Source organism: Gobius niger, assembly GCF_951799975.1.
Source record: "Gobius niger genome assembly, chromosome: 9".
NCBI lineage: Eukaryota > Metazoa > Chordata > Actinopteri > Gobiiformes > Gobiidae > Gobius > Gobius niger.
In genome coordinates this window covers 7,168,328-7,176,461 of record NC_136860.1, presented here as the reverse complement: position 1 = coordinate 7,176,461, position 8,134 = coordinate 7,168,328, and the positions used below count along the sequence as shown (strand labels likewise).

At 42.8% G+C, this 8,134-nt stretch overlaps 1 protein-coding gene across 1 annotated transcript in view; it reads left to right on the top strand.

The window, feature by feature from the left end:
- Positions 1-289: 289 nt before the first annotated feature.
- The window catches only part of map3k13 (mitogen-activated protein kinase kinase kinase 13), a 71,674-nt gene continuing 63,829 nt past the window's right edge, over positions 290-8,134 (top strand). The window contains exon 1 of the mRNA XM_079562866.1: positions 290-393. The gene's annotated coding sequence lies outside the window, so the exon portion shown is untranslated. The remainder of the gene's footprint in view (positions 394-8,134) is intronic.

The following is an 8,134-nucleotide window of genomic DNA, read 5'->3' as shown; positions in this document are numbered from 1 at the left end:
GTGCGTGTCACGGGCTAAACACACTGCGACATATCGCACAGCGCGGAACACGCGCGTGGAACAATAGGATTGGTTTTATTTGGAGGAGTGCGTCCTGTGCGTCGCTCCGGCGCGCGTTACGTAGAGCTCAGTGTGGCCGCTCCAACTCACCTTCAATGAAATCCGTCAGAAGGCAATGCGTTCACACAGAGCAGGGTCAGAAACGCGCACAAAACGTGGCCAGTGTGTGCCCGGTCTGAAGCGCGTGCGGATGTGACGCCACGCTGTCGCGCGTCGGGATTGGTCGGGACTGCTCGGGACGGCTCGGGACTGGTCTGACGGTGTAAATACATGGATGGACCGAGCGGCGCAGTCGGTCGGACGTGTCCCCGGATTTACCAACGCGTAGAAACGGTAAAAACACTTCTCATTTGCCTATCCTCCCCGCGAGGCGCCTTTCCGCGCGCTTCTAAAACTTCCCTCCCTCGCGGGGTTCGCTGTCATTGATCCTGTTCGTCTCGCTCCTCGTGGGAAAAGTGAAATGTGCTGAGCGAGGCAGCTGCTGTCACGGACTGCGCACGGATACTGGAGGAGGACCACGGGACCGGGGAATCAGCAGCGTATGTAGAAAATATGGTTAGAAACCTGAACGTAGAGGCTCGGTGACAGCGCGTACGCGGTGTGAAAGTGTTGAAATGTCGTGTTGTTGTCGTTGTCTTTACGTAACAGATGCAGAGCGGTGCAGAGGAGAGCGCCACACAACTGTCAGAGTGTGGGTTAGCACGGGACAGCAGGGCAGGAGATAAAACAGCTGAACGTGCGTTTGTCCACGCACTGATTCCAACTATTGTGCTGGTGGAAGTTTGGTAGTGGTTTAGGAAAGCAGTGTTCCTGGATAGACCAGCCCTGGTCACTGTTCAGACTTATGTTTGTTCCACTGGTTCAAACTGGAAAAAATAACCATCTTAAAGCTTAAGCTAAAATGGCTTGAAAAAAGGTTCTTTAGGTTGAATTTGGTTTTGACACTTCATATCAGACAATCCACTTTTACTTTTCAAAAGATATATTGTTCACATGAAATTATCAAATACAAAAAGTACTTGTTCCATTGGCAATAAGAGGTTTGATTTTATTTAAGACTAGCCCAAATCTACTCAGACTTAAGATTTCATCTCTTAATGCAAGTAGATTTATGTAATGTCTTCCTCAGAGGAATGTTCTCTTTCCAGTGCAGAAAATTTTCTGAGGAAAGTTCAAGATTAGCCAGTCATCATCATCCACACTGCCATGTCTGCTACTTTTTCAAAGATTTTAACGATACCTTAAGGTGGCACATAATCAATGTGTCCATTGTTTTCATATAGCCCAATACCACCACAGTGGATCATAGGGGCGTTATCGCCATATCATTGTTTAATATTGTTGTAATTTTTTACATCGCTGTGGACACAATATGATTTATGTTACACGGACTTAAGGCTGAAAGATATATCGTTATCGTATCGATATCGAGATATGAACATTCAAAATATTAATATCGAAAAAGCAAAACATAAACTATATAGATTTTCAAAAAACTGCACTCTTTATTATTATGTTGGGGTTTTTTTTGGAAAAATGCTTGTTTTTCCACTGAACCTGTATCGTATCGATATCGAGATATATCTGGCATGAATATCGAGATATGAAATTTCCTCCATATCGTTCAGCCCTATAGGTGTTCTGTAGGACACGGGGGCAGGTGCTTAAAAAGATGAAGGCTGTAGATCATATTTGTAAGGAAAGAGGCGTAATGCTGGGATTTTGAAGTCATTTGTCCAGTTTCAGTTATATCGTCAAACATATCATTATCGTGATATTTCTTTTTTATATTGTGATATAGATTGTAGGCCGTATCGCCCCGCCCTAGTGGATAACTCTCAGGGCTGCACCAAACATCCAAACAATGGACCTATCAACAAATGTCATGTCCAAATGTAACTCCATTCTGACACCCTATTGGAGCCCAAAAGCTGCTCACAGTTGTCATTGGGCCATGGGCGGATTTAAAAATATCACTTTTGGCAACAGCCTAATATAATCACGCCTTTAGGGCTGCGTAAATAAAGATTACTTTGGTTATCGATTAATCTGCAGATAATTTTTTTACGATTCATCACATGGCTGTGAAAGATGCATGGAAATCATATTTATTATGAAACTTTTCCCACATAAAGATAAATAGTTTTCTCTTAAAGGAATAGGCCACCGTTTTTACATGCTGAGATAAGTTCTTACCTGAGCTTAGACGAGTTCATTTGTACCTGTCTGGTCTTCACGCGTGCCCTCAGTCACGTAAACACAGCACAGACGGTGTTAGCATTTAGCCTCTCCTCTATAGCTTTAAATGAGAAGATAGAAGCTACCAAGCTCTTCTACGTTTCCCCTATTTTAAATATGGTTACGTGAAGTGTTACACTACAAAGTATAAGTACACAAAATTACACAATTGACAATTTCTAAGTGGTTAAAAAAGGGAACTATATTGTAAGGCGTAATAATACCAGGGGTACTTCAGCGTCTGCACAGTAAAGTGAAGATATTACTGTTCGGATTTAGAACTACTCCTCCTGGTACTATTACACCTTATAATATAGTCCCTTTTTATCCACTTAGAAAATCCACATTGTTTAATTTTGTGTAATTATACATTTATAGAGTAACACTTCACGTAGCCATATTTAAATTGGGAAAAGGTGGAAGAGGAGAGGCTAAATGCTAACGCCGTCTGTGCCGTGTTTATGTGACTGAGGCCACGCGTGAAGACCAGACAGGTACAAATTAACTCGTCTAAGCTCAGGTAAGAACATATCTCGGTATGTAAAAACGGTGGCCTATTCCTTTAATGTAGTATATACTTGTGGTTGATTACATATACATATACATATACATATACATATACATATACATATACATATACATATACATATACATATACATATACATATACATATTCCTCTGAGATTATTATTATTTCTCGCTGGGTCAACCATATTTGCCAGCATTTAGGGGTTTGCTCAAAGCTGCACATGAACTGCAACAGCAATTTAGTGTGAACAGGCCATTCCTCAGTTGAAAGCTAAGAACCTCCAGAGTTCAGCCACTGAGCTGTAATGAGTCTTAACGACTGGCACTGAAGGTTGGACTGAGGACGTTATTGTCCTGAGACACACACACACTTCATATTTGACGAAACACTCTACAATCCCTCACTTTAAAGTAGCTTTTCATCACAAGTACTACATTTTCACATTATGTACCTATATATTAAAGTACTGTAAGGGCCAAACTTTGGAAGGCTTGTTTTTAAGTGGTGATGTCATGGCAGCTTGAATGTGGTCCTGAATCTGACGTGGACATGACATTGGGTGGCTATTATTCCTGGATTAGTCCTGATGCAGACCTTAGTTCTAGTTCAGCCTTAGGCCTGGTTTAGACCTACAGTTGATCCATGTTTAGTCCTGTTTTAGTCCTGGTTTAGTCTGGGCTCATGAGATTCTTTTGCCTTCAGGGTTGAAGATAATTGTAGACTTTGTAGCAATCTGTGCACCGCTTATTTAGGTCCAGTACCATATTTTTCTCTTCCACATATAGGCTAAACTACTGTTATCGCACACTTTTGTTTTGCTGTCGCATTGGCCACAATTACAGCACCGCTCAGAGCCGTGTGGATGTATGCTGTACCTCATTTGAAAGCTAAGAACCTCCAAAGTTCAGTCACTAACCTTTAATACTGAAAGCTGCCCGAGAAGGGGCCGATGAGGAGGTTTTTCGGTTCAGACCTGGGTTAAGCCCTAGTTTTGGTGTTGCCATGTCTGGTGTCTGTGTGCTCCAGTTTGTGCTGTGCTCGTGTCCCCGGCCGAGTTACTGTGTCACTGTGAGCAGCATTGTGTTCCCGGCTCATTGTGCAGAGTGCGGCTGTATGTGTGGCTAATCACCGGGCTCTCCTGTCGCCGCTGTTAGCCTCCGGTGCATGCACAGGTCAAGCTAGCGTCCCCGCCCCCCCCCCCCCCTCACATACACCGCACTGACGGCCCGCGCTCAGGTCCCGGACTGTTACACAAGAACATTTGAAATGAGCAGGGCTGCAGCAGAGAGCGCGCTTATGCAATGTTGTTTGTGCTAATGTTTATTATGACGGCTTTGAATATTCTAGTCCGTAGGCAAATAGGAAGGGAACACAGGGGTTCAGTCTGGAGGTCAACGGGCTTTCGTGTCTACGTGGACTTCTGAAACCTGTGCTGTTGTTTTTGCACTCTTTGGTTGGAGACATGCACATGCGTATGGCAGCACGACTGGGACAAACTCTTTCCTTTTTGTGAGGCCGTGGCATTCACAATAAATCAGCACACTGGAGTCTTAGAAGAATCAGGTGTAGCAGAAAGTCGTCATTTCTCTTTTAAATGTACTACCCTAATGTACAGATCCTCAAAAACTCCTAGTACCTGCGATTGGTACTTTCCTCAAAATCCCAGATTGCTGACTGTTTCCTTTTCCCACAGCTCACAGCCAGTGGTTTTCGCTGACCTCATTTAAATCAAAGTGGTCACAGCGAGAATAAGAGGTTCAAACCAAAATTCTTATCTCGGCGTCCACACTCGTCCAGTTAACTATCACCCGTGGCCGCCTCGTCGGGCGGGTGGAGCCGCGCTGGTGCCACGGAGACTGTTTATGTAACGGACATGTGGAGTAACAGCAGCACTAATCCAGCCGCCCACACTGTTTGTTTTCCCGCTCGCCTCCTAATGAGCAGGCTTACTCGGCGCTTTCACTGCAGGCGCACGTGCAGCGACAGGCGGTGGCTCAGTGGTTAGAGCCTCCGACGACATTCTGCCAGGGTTCTCTCCACAGACCATTAAACAGTAAAGACAGTCCCTTTATAAAGGTTGGAGCATGTTGATGTGATGATACTTGTATCATGTATGTGGTTTCTCCATTATTTACATAATGAAAGAGGAGGCTTAGCGGCCACTAAACCACCTTTTTTAATGTTAGAGTATAAAAATGACTAAACTTAATCCTTTACATTATGAAGTTTTGTCCTTACTGAGCCGGGGATTTCCTGGAAGTAACTACATTATCGAGCTGCAAAAGCCGCTTTCCTATTAATTCACAAATACTGACATATTTTGTGTCCACGTTTACTGCAAAAGGAGACCGGGATGATGCTGTAATCCAAATGGTATGGTTGTTTTCTGTGTGGGAGACGGCAGCGGCTGAAGACGTGAGACATATACACGCATCTGCAGACATTCCAAAACTTCAGGGCCGTTCTCTCCAAATGAGGAGGAGGGGGTGAGCACACAAAAATTAAACTAGAGATAGAAGTACTCACTTAAAGAGGGGGTATTATGCTTTTTTCAATCACATAGCACCAGTCTATATCACACTATAATGATGACCAAACCTTCTGTTGGTCTGTAAATGCAGTAAATTAGAATAACTGCCTTGTATAAAATTGCTCTCTCAAAATGGCTGTAGTGAATGTCTTGAAATAGGCCTCTGTCTCTTTAAGAACCTCTGACCCTTTCCGACACGCCCCCTCCACACGCTGTCTGTGGCATCAGTGGGGAGGGGGTTCTGCTGAGGAGCAGTGGTTGGTTACTCGGCTGGTGACGAAAGCTCGGAGGCGTCTCCAGGAGGTGGGGGCGTTCCTAGGAGGACTCAGGCAAACCTATCCCTAAAATGGCCGCCATCAGAGTTTTTACAGATTACTCAAAAATACGTGAATGTGCCAAGGCAACACTTCAGGCATGTTTTTAATGAGGGAATGACATAATAACATGATGTAAAGCTTGAAAAAGTTGATTTTGCATAATACCCCCCCTTTAAAGGAATAGGCCACCGTTTTTACATACTGAGATAAGTTCTTACCTGAGCTTAGACGAGTTCATTTGTACCTGTCTGGTCTTCACGCGTGCCCTCAGTCACATAAACACAGCGCAGACGGCGTTAGCATTTAGCCTCTCCCTCTCTCCTCTATAGCTCCAAACGAGGTCAAGATAGTAGCTACCAAGCTCTCCCACGTTTTCCCTATTTAAATATGGTTACGTGAAGTGTTACTCGATAAAGTCTAGTTACGCAAAATTAAACAATGTGGATTTTCTAAGCGGATAAAAGGGGAACTATGTTGTAAGGCGTAATAATACCGGGGTACTTCGACATTCGCGCAGTAATAACTTCACTTTACTGTGCGGATGCCAAAGTGAGGATAAATGCTAACGGAGGGCACACGTGAAGACCAGACAGGTACAAATGAACTCGTCTAAGCTAAAGTGAGAACATATCTCAGTATGTGAAAACGGTGGCCTATTCCTTTAAAACCCTGAAAACATTAAAAAAAAAAACTAAACCCATCCATTTTCTAACTGTAGGATCTGTTTTTTATTGTGAGTGTTGCTAACGTTAGCTTAGCGGCCCATTCATTCCTATGGCGTAGCTTAGCATAGCAGCTGTCATTCGTTTACATACGTATCAGTTAGCTTTGGATATTAAGCTTATGTTTTTTCTCTAAAAAATTCACAGAACAACCAAATGAAATGATCCCAATGTCAATGTAGAGTGAGATGTTTCCTGTCATTGCTGGACTCATGGATATCATTGGAGCAATGTTAAAGGCCAGTTTTAACATAAAATGAATACACTGTTCTGCTAATGTGACCGCAGTGACAGTTATTGTTCATAAAGGCAGAAACAGACAGTTTTAACATGATGGTCATGGGCCAAATCAGGTCTGTATGGAGTTTATATTGTTGTTTATAGCCAAGCGCAGTTGTAGCCTTTGACTATGAATATTACAGCTGAAAATGCAAAACACTGAATTAGAGAGAACAAATGAGAGAGTTTATTACAATGATTTTGAAGAACATGCTAAAACCTAATAAAGTAATGTAGTGTTTAAAGTTCTGCAGTGGAGCTGATACAGCACAGATGGAAAAAGAGACAAAAGTTTCACGAAATATCAAGTGTAATCATCGTACTGTTTCAGTGATTCACTGATTCAGAGCACACATGGGTTTGTGCAGATAAAAGCACAGTGAGGATGGTTTTCCTTCAGACAAATACATCAGATTAAGAGAACAGTTGCTACAAAGCAGCAGACAGGTATTTGAAGCCACCAGTAGCTTCAAATACCTGTCTGCTGCTTTGTCTTCGCCTCTGGAGTCTCCCGAACATCAAGGTGTAGGACCCTCCAGAGGCTGCAGTTGTGCATAAACCTTCTATCCGGCCTCCCCTAACGTGATAATTGAAGCTGATGAACAGAAATGGCTGCCAAGGCTCCGAAATACATGAAGACTCATTTTCAAACGTCTTGTTCACTGATGAGGCTGTGTAACCCTGGATGGTCAGATGGATGGAGTAGTGGATTGTTGGTGAATGGCAACAATGTCTCAACAAGGCTGCGGTCCTGGGGTCCTATGTTAAAATACAACTTGACCTTTTTAGATGTTTTTGATTTCAGTAAATTTGACCTCCTATTGCTGCAAATTCAAATATGTTTTACTATATTGTATTTTGAAAAAAATACTGTCACTGGGAGGTTTTTTCAACCACATTCAAATGATCCTCTACCAGTTAACCTGTTACCTGCCGTTCCCCCTGATCAGGGGGTTAGGGTTAGTTAACCCTAATCAGGATATAATTATGGTTAAGAACGGCAAATGTAACGTAAGTTGTGTTTCACTCACACACATCTCACACATATTTTTACAGACTAGAAGGTCTTGGCTTTCAAATTAGGTATCACACTGGCATATAGGCTGTAATCTCTCCAGTCAATACACTTTGAGATTTGGTTGTAAATCATTGTTTACCCTAAACCTAAGGTGGCAGTTAAGTGGTAAAAGACTTGGAAAATGATGCTGACTGTCATTTGAGTTGACAATTTAGAAAATCATAGAAAAATGACATTTGCAAAATAATTTGGAACACGGTGTATTGAATGTTAGCGTGAGCCGTGTATTGCGTATCATTGAATCATGAGGTTCCCAGAGGTTTCCACCATTGTTTAAAAGAAGTTCCACTCTTTGCAACAACATCCTCTGCTTTAGTAGTTCCTACAGACTCCAGACTTTCCAGGCTTGGACTCAAAAACATTATGACGTTTTTTCCAGAG